Genomic DNA, 13,654 nt, shown 5'->3' with positions numbered 1-13,654 from the left:
TCTCCGATTTGGCACTGCTCATACGTGCCTGCTTGATCCTTTGGCTGCACTGAGCTTTCAAGCTCTAGAACTCAGAGTTGCTGATGCTCAGCACCTTTAAAATAAGCTCTCACATGTCTTAATTTGGATGCTTAAATCATCACTGCACCAGGAATTAAAAGCTGCATTTGGAAATTTTTAGCCTATTTCTTTAAAAGAGGATTTTAAAAAACTTATTATGCATATCAAAAAGCTTTGTTATTGTTATTAAAGTAAGCTGCATGGAATAAATTGAGACCAGAAGTGAAAACTGGCAAGAGATATGGTTATGAAAATAGCAGTTTTTCAATTTTATGCTGGTTTTTGTAAACCCAGCTTCACTGGACATGTTGAAAAAGGGTAGAAGAGCTAGTGGGATACTTCCATCAGAGTCTATTAAGAGATATGAAGAGTCTGAAACTACAGAAAACAGAAGTGACACATTTACAGCACTTGCAAAGGAGAGGTGGAGAGAATGGATATGTTTAAAGGGCACATTTAAATTTAGATTGGCAGTTTCATACTGTTTGAACAATTTCCTCTTCACAAACTGTATTTTTTTTCTTCCTAAACTCATATGCTTACCATGTTGCTATCAATCATTAGCAAGAGAAGCCTATAAGACGAATCATATGTAAATGGAAATAAAAATTCTTAGACAGTATGGGTTGAATTCTTGGAGGTGTTACATGCAAGGTACAAAGTCAGCTCGGCTTTGTCTGTCCCAGCAGGTGTTAGCAGCGTGTTCTCCTGCGTCCTCCTTTGTTCCTTCTGTGGGGCAGGGCAGGGGGGAGAGGTGGAGAAATCTCTGAGAAGGGACAAAAGAGAAAGAAAATCCAAGATTCAATTTACAGTTCAACTGTGAATCTGTCACTGGGATAGAATGAAGTTGAGAAATTTAGCATATATCCATCCTGTGGAAGCAGGAGAGGCCCAAGGCTGCCACAGCATGTTTTTCTCCCGCTGGCAGCATGGAGTAGCTGGGAAACCCAGAGGAGGCTGATATGGCCTCTTGTTCTATTTCACTATACCAAATACCGACACAGAAATATAAAACACCCATAGGGACACTGTGTTCTTCATCCAAAGTCCAAATCCTTCCTTTTTGCTTCATCAAAGAAAGACTATGCTAGTAGAGGTTGCCTACCAGGCCAGGATGGTTATGGGGCACCTATGGAATTCCTACAGGCACGGGAAACAGAGATTGATGTGGTTAATGTCACCTTCGACTCCTTCCCAATAACCTTATACAGCTGAGGAGCAAGCCCAGAGCAAAGCTCAAATTTGTGTCTTTGGCGCCTTAACAGAGGGAACTGCTAACTCTGCCTCCAGACCTTCACCCCTATGCACCTTTGCACCTCAAATGCAAAGGAAAGGTCTATCCAGCAAACAAATTGCAGTAGTTTGGTAGCATGTCACAGACAGAAATCCTTTAGCAGGGAAAATATTTATGTTGGGGACAGTCTGACTCCACGGGAGATTCTTCTTCCAATGTGCAGCTAAATAGACAGGATTTTTTTTTTTCTAGGAAAAAAAAAAAAAGAACACCGCAAGCCTAAGCTGATGTCTCCTTTCTTTTCTTAAACACACTTCAGCAAGTAAAAAGACTTTCAAAATTAAATCAGTTATGGTATTTATTGTTCAGATCATCCTATCTTAGTGGAACATTTCCGTCTTGGATATAATATCCCACCTCTTTCACTATAGTTGATCTGTGCTCCAAAAGGCAATATTTTATGGCCAGTGTAAGTGAGGTCTTGATGAGAATTGAAAACTATATATACATATAGGTTTTTTTCCCCTTTATTAAAAAATTTCCACATCTTGTGACTTTTTTAAGAAAAAGTCAGCCCAATAAATAGCTGAGGTTTAAAAGTTTCAACATGACTTGAAAATAGTTGACACTGTACTGCAATGTACAGTCCTGTTCCAGACAAAACCAGCTACATGATTTGAAAATTGCCTGATGAAGACTCTTAGGATTAAGGTTTTCTCCTTTTCTCTTTCTTTCTTTTTTTAAAAAAATTAGCTTGTTTAAGGCTTTATTCTGTTCCCAGTTTATTTTATACAGTCTTAGAAATACTTATGCAGACCATAGTTAAAGTAGGAGATAATACACCAGAGCATTTTTGGCAAAATTTGTGAGAAAAGGATATAAAAGAGTTGTTTAGAACCAAATTATAATATTATTTCTAAATTGTTTCCTCACTAAGACCTTTGTATTTCAGTAACACATAAACTATAAACATACTTAATATTACAACTTTGTATTAGGAAATGCCCATTTTTAAACAGTTAAATGGAAAAAAAAACATTTTGAAATATACTTATCTTAAAAAACTTTTGAATCTATGCTGTACAACTGTAGTTTCTGAACACTAATTCTAATGTATCTGTTCTTGAATATATATATGTATTTAAAAAGGTAGTATTATTTTAAAGTAAGAACATTCAGAAAAGAAATAGGAAAACTGAATACTGAAAAGTATTTTCCAGTGTGTAAAGATAAAGACAAAAGATACAGACCTTGTATATAAGCTGAAAAGACAGTCAAGCACATGCAGACAGTACATGCGTTTATGCTTAAGAGGAATGCTATGATAGGATCACTACAAATATCTGCAAATGGAAACTCGGCCTTGTCAAATCTATTCTTCATTGGACCTAACCACTTTACACACTTTGACATATTAACGTCTGAAAGACCAAATCTTTTACAATAAATCCTCCCTGTGGTTAGAAATGCATGATGAAAATGAAAGTAGTGTAAGTACACAAAAATATACATGTATCACAAAACACTATGCATATGTATCAAATGCATCAAAGACAAAATCATATCCTGTTGTAGTAGAGGAGTTCTTAATAACATATGAAAAGATGAGCTTGCAAGACAACTGTCGAAGAAGAGCTTTTATTCAGTTATATATGATCTATGTTCTAACTGTTGTATTTAGTAGCCATAGATGCATGTATGTATGTGCCTATATGTTTTTGTAATAGAATTTTCAAAGGAAAAAAAGAAAATGAAGAGTAATATTTGAACTGCACTGACTTTCCCTTTGCCTACCTTGAAAACCCAAAGGAAAACTGGCAGTTCGCTAGCCTCATTAGCCTGCTGATTAGTCATCCTGAAGACAGATAGGAATGCTAAGTTGTTCTGTTTTTCCATGAAGGTTTGAGAAGATGCCACCTCTGTGACTATTTTCACATTAATAGAAAATAATTTTCCAGCTTGGTTATCACACTGATTCACCATACAAAAAAGTGTGCCAGCGGGTTGTGTCTCAAAAGAAAACAGAATTATGGTGGAATTTTAATAATACGAACTTGAAGAACTTCAGCCAAAAATCTGAGCATCTGGACCAGATTCTGGTCTCCATTATCTAGTGGAATATTAAACCCTACCCCAGTGAAAACTGTTCGCTCCCCTGGGCATTCGCAGGCAGATCACAGACAGCTACAAGCATCACAGCTTCACCAGTTTCTACACACTTTCATGTTGAGTCTTAAGGGCAGCTCTGATGACCTCGAGGAAGCATGACCAGAGTGGCACTAAGACTTGTGGTGACATTGTGCAAGAGTGGAGGAAAGCACAATTGTGGGTTTGGGGTTTTTTCATAGCTGGAGTTGGATGAAGCTAGAAAATGTGCTGTTTTACAGAACATTTTGAAGATAGACTGTGGACACTAGCTAAAATCTTGTTTTCCTGTTTATAAGAACATAAGTAGCCTTCTCCTGAGGCAACTGCATATGCCATTAATCATATCTCTATTTGCATTATTACCGGTAAAATTTCACCATGGCAAGAATCCGTGACTGGGATGACTTCAGTTGGTCTTTGACCTCTCTTTGACCTCTCTTTTCAACATTATAATTTGTGTTTTCTTAACAGCAGGTGAGCAACACTAATGACACCAATTTACCAGTGAAGTAAGCAAGACTTAAACCAGGATTAAAATGGCATTAACAAGAGACATTCTTAATATGGGCATTCGATGCAAAACTGTTTATGCCTATTAAAAAAAAAAGAATTACTTTTACAGTTATATTTCTGTTATATTTCTGTAAGTATAGTGGTGCCACATGTATTCCACTAAGGACATATCACTTACGATCACTTTGCTTAAGAAAATAGGCCTTTTTTTTTTTTTTTTTTTTTTTTTTTTTGCTTTGGGATCAGAAAAAGTCAACGATTAACATGATTAATTAGTGGAGTTCTTGCACAGATACTCTGAGCAGCATGTATGTTTTGCTTTGAAAGCCAACTGTTCTAACTAAACATTGTATACTAGCTTGTCAATACATTTCAACTCTAAATGTTGTAACCTGTCTCACGACACAAACATTTTTTGGGGGGGGGGGGTAAGTTATCTGCTTAAACTCATTTATTCTATAGTTTGACCTGAAAGTAGCCAAGGCAGTATCATGAAGATGATGCAGTAGCTGTTACAACGCGACCCGTTAGCTGTCTGTGCTTGTTGATTGGCAGCATTGCTGCAGTTGAGTTTTGCTCCTTTCTGTTCTAGCAAAGACACTGTTGGGACAGTTGTAGAAAACAGAGCAGTATTTTAGCTGTTCTCATTTTTTTCCCTCTTCAGTGATTATGCCACTGCTCTATTGTAAAAACACCAAGAGTAGCAGAAACCATAAAAACAGATAGCGAACTAGTAAAAGGTCACCCATTTCAAAAAGCAAATGAACAGAGAAATAAAAGTGAGAGGATTCAAGGTGCCCTTCCATCTTTAATATTCCCCGCGACACGGTAGGTCAGGAATCATCTCTCTAAGGGACACTGTAGATGTCAGACTAGGCTGTTCAGTCACTTTACTTTTTTGGAGAGGGGTAACAAAAATCAGAGGATCACCTGTTTCATGTTTAAATTTGGAAAGCACTGCACATGGCTGCTCCAAACCAAAGCAATGAAAAGGTACAGCAAGCCATCAATCCGAGTACAAGCTTCATAAGAAAAAAGCACCAAAGGAAAAAGACATTTGGTGCTCTAATTTCCCTTGGTGACATTTTCCTCTCCTTCTTTTTAATACATGCTGCAAGCCATTTATTCTTGCAATTGAATTGTATTAGAAATGTTTCATACAGAACCGGTGAACAGAGCAGGCCAATTAAATAGAGGCCTAACCCCAGACATCATTTAAATATTTGCCTAATGTTTAAGCACGTGAGAAGTCCCATCAAAATTTACTCAGGTGCATGTTTAAGTTATATGAATAACTGGGATATAAAAGTCAGAGACTGAAGCGTCAGGGGGAGAGGGAATGAACCTGCACCACTTTGTGGTGGGAGCACATTTGTCAATGTTACAAAGTCCTGCATAGACCTCAGTAAAAATCAGGCAGCACTGCCCTAGAAATGGTGCAGATACCTGTTTTGTAAAGCTTGTGCTCTGATTATTTGAAAGAGAAAGGAGGCAGTGACTTCACAGCTGGTAGTAGCAATAGGACACCAAGAATAGAAACCGGCTTTGCAAGCACCAGGATCGTGCCGTGTTGGCTGCCTCGCCTTTTCACAGAGAGCTGCGATGCTCTACCTGTTGCAAGTTTGTTTTCACATAGTTCATCATTGAAGTCCAGATATAGGAGTCTAGATATTAATAAAAAGTGATTACTAGTAATGTTTAGCCCTTATATCACATTTGACATTTTCACATTTTCATATAAGTTGTGTTTCTGCAGTAAATGAATAGGCTGAGTATTAAGTGAAATGAGTACTCCATGTACTCTCTCACTAATTGTCTGTCTGCTCAGAGCAATTAACAGTCCACACTGATGCCTTTTGAAAACGAAAATAGGACTACTAAATTTATATTGCTCTCCTATGGGTTCTTGCTTCTTATGTGTTTTAAAATTCATTTTTTTGCTTCTGTTTCCTGGCATGTCCCACATAGGGTATCACTATTTGTAGACTGAGTCTCCACTATAAGAAATCCTTTCACTGCCAAAAGGAAGAAGTATTTTAAGTATGCTAGGCCTAGGAGAGATCTCCCACATGATTCGTTCTTAAGCTTAGACCAGATCCAGAGATACACTAAAACTGACTCTGAAGTTCACATTAGTGTAGACACAGCTTTTTGTATATTGTGAATGGAGTTTTCATCCAAGACTTTCAGGTCCTTTTGTATGTGCCCACAGTTCTCCAGGGTCCCAGAATTACGGTTGTAGATTACTTCGTGATTGAGTGCCAGAGACAGAGCACTTAATGCTGCATATGCTAAAAATTAACTCAGATGCAGACTTCTAACGTTAGATGAGATCAAGCCCACCTATTAGTTTTGACTTGTGAGTAAGACCAACAGATGAAACAGCAAAAAATAGAGGTCACTTCTTTCACTCTTGTCCCTTCACGCTTGTAAGGATGATTAGAATATTGCAATTTGTCTTGCCAGGTATGTTGTTCATTTCTCCCTCAGTCGGTGTCTGCCTGGTCCTTCAGGTAGATTCCTGGCTTTTTGTCAAAGACTACAAGGGAGACAAAGTTTTACTTTCTGTGCATCAAGCTTTCTTCTATTTCATTCCCTCATTTTTCCTTTCCCAGCATGTTCTCTTCACTTCAGCCTGTCTTTTAGAGATCCTGTCGGCACTACAGCAGAGTCTCCTTTGGTATGTTGTTCTCTTTTTTTCCCATCTGCTGACCCAGCTGCCTTATTCTTCCTTCCTCCTCATTCTGTTGTTTCTTCTTTGACATCCTCCCTAAGTAACTATTCTTGTTTTGCCTCCTTAGTGTATTCATTCCTTTTACTTTTCACTTGTTTTCTAGAATAAATAAGTTTAGGTGACTTTGCATAAGAAAATAGCTACAAACTCCAGTGAATCAGCGGAGCACATGACTTCTGAAAGATCATCCAGCTGATCAACAGAAAAATTTAAAATCATACTTGAAACAGTGTGGTAAATCGGCTTGACATTTGGATTATCTGATTTCAAGAAAGGTGGAGAACCGTAAGAAAGAACTGAGGAATGCTTAGAGCTTACAATCACTGTTGTCTTGCTGGTGGCATTAACCTGTAAAAAGATCCTGGTTCAAGGTCTGTTTTTAAATGTTCAAGTTATTCCTCTCTAGCTAATTTAAGAGCATCAAGCTTATCATTACATGTGAGATTTACAGCTGTTCCTTCCATCATCAGCTTGCTAATAGGCAGTTGTGCAACTCCCAGGAGCCTGCCATAAGAAATAAGAGCAGCAGGTAGTTGCTAAAGCTGGATGGAATCCCATTCCACCTCAGGAGCTTCCTAACAACATTCTCAGATGTGTAAATGATCCACTAGCAACCCAAGAGGATTGCCTACAAGTATAAAAAGTTACCTTCATGAAGTGAGACAATCCTTGCACATAGTGGTGAGAAACTGCTGGAACAGAGAATCCCTGTACACTAAATCAGTAGTGCACAGGTCAGGAGAAGAAAATTTGCAAACAAATACTAAAGATAATAATGAAAAGTCTGTGAAGGCTTACTGTCCTGTATGAGAAGGTTTATGGGATCTGTCTTATCTTTGTTTTTTCTTCTAAATCTTGGAGTGCTTATAGCATCTTCAGTTGCTGTCTTCACTGCAGAATAACCGTTCAAATCAGTACATGAGCCATGGTAGCTTCCCTCTAGCTTTCTTTTTCCATCTTGGCTCATGGCCTATTTGATCTTCCTGTTGTCCTCGATGCATTTAGTCATTTCCCTTCTACTTGGCAGACGGTTTCTCCCTGGCTCCCATGATTGTTCTTCACTGCTCATTTCTCTAGCTGCTCTGTCAGCAGCCCCATTGGTAGCTCTCTTTCCTCATTAGAGGCCATTACATCAGGACTCCCCCTTTTCCATGTTTACTTGCTTATTCATTTATGTGGATTTTTGTCTGCCTTGTCTAGACTAACTATTCATAATTTATACTTCTATACTGCAGAGTTGTCCTCAGAGTTTCAGTCTTATTCATACTATTACCTTGATATCTCTAGAATAACTTACCTTTAAGTCCAATATGACCAAGGCAAGGTGCCTACACTACCTCCTTCAATAGTCACAGCTAATTATTTGTGTTCTCTTATTGCTTGACACCCATGTAATTGTTGCTTAAAATCATCTTCAGACTTTTTTTTTTTCTTTCCATCTACCATCATCCATGCTGGAGCAAATTTTGTCCTTTCTTCCTCCTCAGCAATCTAACTTTAGCCCCCCCCTTTTTTTCCCTATTATTTATACACTCTTGACATGTCTTTTAGGTTTTAGGAGCCCCCAGAAACTTCTGCAACAACCATCCCCTCTGTCTGATGCATCCAACACATCATTCCAGCACCTCTTCTTACTCTCCAGTCCATACATCACATAGCCCTGTATATTCCCTGCTGATTTCACATCAGTCTCTATATTCTTTAAACTCTGTGGTTGTCCTCATGCTTGTTCCTTGTGTTCGCAGACATTTTGTTAGCAAAACAGACCAACTCACTGGTTTCATTCAAATTACTTTTAAAAACTTTCTTCCATCTTACCTACAAAAAATGTAAGAAGGCAAGAAATTGCAAAGATAAAGATGAGAAATAAATAGGACCATTTTCCTATGTTCTTCTGCTGGGTAATTGTATGATCTCATTGTCATGCTTTCCTCTCCCCTCATGAATTTCTGGCTTATGACATGTTGAATGTAAATGACATATTCTTTGAATCATTTTTTTGTGGGACTCCTAGCAATTTCCTGGGCACACAATAGATAACAAGAATAAAGGCTTTTCTTGGGTTTCACTCAAGTGAAAGATCAGAACAAACTGATAGACTCTTTGGCTGCAGTTGTATGCTCTACTATGCAATGAGGATCCTTTCACAGATTCATCTTAAACAGTAACACATTCTTAAGGACAATTACAACAGACAAAAACAAAGAAACTGTTTTGAAAGGACACAGACACAGTCAGGTCATATCACTTGATCTTGTCTGGTTGTTTTTCTGGGTGGCTGCAATACCCTGGATTGCACTTTCACTTCCTAATCATTCTTCCAAGGGCAGAATACTGTTGATGACTAATCACCACCTTCAGAAACTACAACTATTTTTCTCTGAGCTTAGTTCCTGCTCTTTTTCTTTTGGTTAGATAATTTAAATGTATTTTTATTCTCTATATCTAACAGTGATAGCAAATATTCAAGTGTGATATCAACTGTGATATTAGCAAATACTGTTTTTCAAGCATGAAGAATAAACAACTAATAAAATAAGAAATTTCTATTATCTGTTTCACATAAATGATTATATTTTGCCTTCACTCTTCTTTACCATATGTAAGAATGCAAGACGTTAAGAAATTTAGGTGTGATTCATTTTACTAAGTTTTGGTGACTGCATCTAAGCTATTAATCTAGGGTCCCTTTATGGTCAATGGAAAGAAGCAGGCATGTCAGAGTCACTATTCATTTTATCATAATGTGGGTATCTAAAACAGTCAGAGGAATTGTGCTGTTTTTCCTTTATTTATGAAAGGAGCATGGAGTAATTATCTCAGATGTAGATGACTACACTATACACCTCTAACATTAACTGGGGAAAATTTTATTTTTTAACATAACCTTTTATTTTCATTATGGGCCTACCTGCTCACTAGGAACAATTACATGATATAGATAACTGTTCTTTCTTCCAAGACCTTATTCTCTGAATAAAGATCTTCAAGATCAAATAACTGATGAGGTAAATGAATGCCAGGTATGATTTAGGGGTTTTTTTTGCCCCAAATTCACTTGGTAATTATTACAAAAAATGTAATCAATCTGTGCAGAAGTGTCCTGAGGCCACTAACAAGCAGCCATAGCACCACTCTTTACTGTATCAGAGAACTGAGGTAGAGCTAGATACTCCTATTTTCCTTTCCTTTATTAAAAGCTGCCTTTTTGCTTCATAATCTAGTATTGCTGTTAACTCAGACCTCATAAATACCATCCTATCCAGAAAGGCGGATTGAAAAGTTGAAAGCAAATCTCTATCTAGCCACTTGCTCTCTCCTCTCTCATCTGTAGGTAACTGCCCAAGATGAATTCCTATAGCCACACGGGTATGAATCTTGAAGTGATTCTGTCATTCTCAGATGAGTTACCCTCTATGTTCACCCAAATCCCGGCTGGCTTTGAGACTGCAAAACAGATTCCTTAAAGACCATTTTCAATACAGAATGTATGACAAATTCTTGTGGTAGAACTTACTAGAGTGAGGTCCAGGCTGCTCAGCTAGCCACTTTGGGCTCTTGGCTAAGGCAGACTTTCTTCACCTATGACCACGTAAAGACCATATATTGCAGACTCCAAAAGCTGGCAACTACCAACAAAATCTTACTACCTGACCATTGCACTAACATGTAACTTTCTTAAAGTGATTTGCTACTGCACATGCTTAAATCCCTTATCTTTAAATTCCAAAAATTTATATATATTCTGATTTTCCTTCCATCTCCACATTCACCTTGACATCACATATATTGGTGATTTAATGTAGACTTAGTGTGAGCTGAAATTGCAGTAAATCACAGTACTGCTCTGAAACTTGCTCAATAAAGCATGTCTGTTCCACAGACATAGGGGATTTTTAAAAGAATTTGAAAGGAACTTCTTCTTTGCCATGTTTTATTTCATTCAGCTTACCAGAGTAGTGGAGTTAATGATGTCTTCTTGAAATGGGGAACAGATGGAGACAGACTGCCCATGGCACACCAGCTGGACAAAAAAATAATAGTAGGTTCAATTGTAGAAGTAAGCCACCTAATTTGCCCCTTCCAGCTAAAGGAAGATACTGAGAATTATCCGTGTGCAGGAAGAAGAGGTGAAAGGGGAATGTGAATCTTAAATACATAATAATGCATCACAGCACATCCAGTCTGGTGTTTGTGTTAAAAAAATAAAAATGTCTGCAGTTTGCTGAGAAACCACTTCCTGCTAAGAGATCTTTTGTTAAATATTTCTTTATTTATTTCCTATTTTATTTCCTGTAAACTAGCAGTGTATAAAGCTATAGCACTCAGATGTTCATGTTTCATTCTAGAGTCTCGATTGTATCAGTATTTGTTTGTGTGAATCCCTCCTCCCTATGTAGTTAAACTAATTGCAAACATGAATGAAAAACAAATGCTTGTTTCATTTTACTGAAGAGGCATTAGCAGTAGGGGAGGGAGAGGCAGAGACAGTCCTTTAGCCTCTAGTATCTGCACCAGGGGCAGCCAGCTTCAAAAATGACACCCTCACTTTGTGAGATAAGTGTAGGAAAGTTAATAAATTCCATCCATGCAATGGAAAGTAGAACAGAATTTTGAATGAAAACCAATGAAAAGTAATATATTGTCCTTTCTATCAGGTTACATAACATGGCATAAAGGATATTATATTACTATTATTGAGTTCTGCCTATGATGCTCAGGATCTTGCTCTTCGAAGGCATAGAAACTTCTGAATGATGTTTACTTACCTTTCCTTTTCTATGGAAACCATTAGTTTAAAAGTTTGCGCTTCCGATAAGTAACTCAAATAATTGCCTAAATATGGATCTACTATTCTAGTTCTAGCCATCCGGTTTTAAAAATGTTGGTTCAAAAGTTTCACACTTGTTGATTGGTGTCTAACACACAGAGAGATTTATCTGTCAACCCAACACATTCTCTAAACTTCCTGTACAGTCTTCAAACAATAAAACACGTTTTCAAAATTATTTTAGTAATTAGGCATGTAATTTCCATTAAAATGAATAGGAGTGGTCCAAACCACAAGGCACAGAGCTGCAAGGCACTTACTTTCTTGATCATCAAGCCCAGAGCTTCTCTATTACAGAAAACAATATTATACAGTTCTTTCTATCAACATATTAAAAATAACCACATTGTCATGCCACCACAATCTTATTAGAAGTTATCTTCAAATCTCATTGTGCTAGCAGTTGAAAACTTTCTTCTAACTTCTAGCCTTTCATATTCACCTTTTCTGTGTCCTGTCCTTCTTCCTTTAGCACATTTTTCTGATGTCCTAATGTTCTTAGATAGAACATCTATTCAGACAAATTTCGACAAATTTAAAAGTTTAGATTTGAAGCTCATTTTTCAAACACTAGTTAGATTTGTTGGGAACATTGTGATTAAGGCAGTTGAGTGCTTCATATATTTTCCAGGAAAAAAAAATCAAAAAGAACTATTCCCATTCATTTGACCAACAGCCAACTTTGCTTTTCTCTCTCACAGTAATATGTCCTGAAGAACTGAAGAGCAATATTCTTCATCAGGCATCACCTGAACTCGTAGTGATACTGCACATTAGCCAGCCTCTGTGTCACTACTTGAGGTCACTCTGAGGTCTAGTCTTATGTTCCTAAAGAGAACAAGGAAACTTGTTTCTTAGTATAATTTATTTTGTTGAAGTGAAAGCTGCATTTATCCTTATAAGAGGACTGCCTGCTGATATTACACAACCTTACGTAAAAGCAGGTTTACTGACAAATATGTAATTATTGTTAATTGACAAATTCATTGTCTAATGATCAAATTTATAGTGCAACTCAAGTGGACTAACTCAAGTGGACTAACTCAAGTTGACTTTTCTAAGGTCCATTTTGAAGATTGCTTCCAGTCACAGACTAAGATAGAATGAAAGACATCAAGATTTGGTTCTTTGTGTTATATCGCTTAACTGAACTTTTTAAAATTTTCCTCAAATTTTCCTCCATTGCAGTGAAATAGTTTAGATTCTATGTGAGTAGGAAAGAGATTCAGTGAGGCAGAACAGGGCCATAAAAATTCACAATTAGATGACATTTTGTATGTCTGTTGCAAAACAACAAGGGGTATGTAAGTATAATACCTAACATTCCGATTACCTTAAGATAATTTCTTCAGTAATGACTGCCTTAAGAAACGAGGCTTTTGCAACCACGTAGTTTATTTATTTGTCTGTCTGGCCATCAGCCCCTCTCAGAAGTGTTGAACATTGTCCAATTCCAACTACATTGCCCAGATGTTCCAAAAACAGTTAGATTTCTGCAAGTTTTGTGAAAATCAGGAGCACATAAGAAGGCAGAGGGAGCCAGAAAGGGAGAGAGAGAGGTGCTCCCAGTACAGGCAAGACGGGCAGAAGCTGCATTCTTAGTCAGTGCAGAGTGACTATCCCATGCAGAGTAATCATCCTTCTGGACTGACCAGCCATGCCTGCCTATAGGTCTGGACTAATCCCACTATATATACAGGTCTGGAACAGTCTATGTTTAGGTCTGGGTTAACCACACAATTTCTTGGCTGGCTGTGGGGTTCATATGGTTCATATGAGGCTATTGAGGCAGGATATAAATCCCTAGGTAATCAGTCTTCCATCACTTATGGAACAAAACAAGAATTCTGCTACGAGGTCTGCTACCAATAAGTAAAAGCCACATTGACTAAAAGCTTTCAAACTTCTTAGAACCTCAGTTCCAAAACTGAATGAAAGAGTAACTGAAAGAAGAGCTGGCCCTTGTTTAGAGAGCAGGCTGGACTAGATGATCTAATGGTACTTCCCAGCCTTAAGTAGTAGGATGGTGATAAAGCAACTGTACCAAGCTTGGTTAACCAATGGTGAGATCATTAACTAGAGAGGACAAAATAAATATCTCAGGGTTTTGGGTCATTCCTAACTCTGAGTTACT

At 37.6% G+C, this 13,654-nt stretch overlaps 1 protein-coding gene across 3 annotated transcripts in view; it reads right to left on the bottom strand.

Moving 5' to 3' along the window:
• The window catches only part of HGF (hepatocyte growth factor), a 111,530-nt gene that overhangs the window by 84,354 nt on the left and 13,522 nt on the right, over positions 1-13,654 (bottom strand). Inside the window, exons 2-3 of one of the 3 annotated variants that reach the window (XM_064504974.1) lie at positions 10,642-10,713; positions 604-826 (exon numbers count right to left, since the gene is read on the bottom strand). The exons of 1 other annotated variant lie outside the window; for it this stretch is intronic. The gene's annotated coding sequence lies outside the window, so the exon portion shown is untranslated. The remainder of the gene's footprint in view (positions 1-603; positions 827-10,641; positions 10,714-13,654) is intronic. One more of the 3 variants, XM_064504981.1, reaches the window with a different exon arrangement.

This window comes from Dromaius novaehollandiae, chromosome 1 (genome assembly GCF_036370855.1).
Source record: "Dromaius novaehollandiae isolate bDroNov1 chromosome 1, bDroNov1.hap1, whole genome shotgun sequence".
Taxonomy (NCBI): Eukaryota; Metazoa; Chordata; class Aves; order Casuariiformes; family Dromaiidae; genus Dromaius; species Dromaius novaehollandiae.
This window is presented reverse-complemented; position numbering and strand designations above follow the sequence as displayed.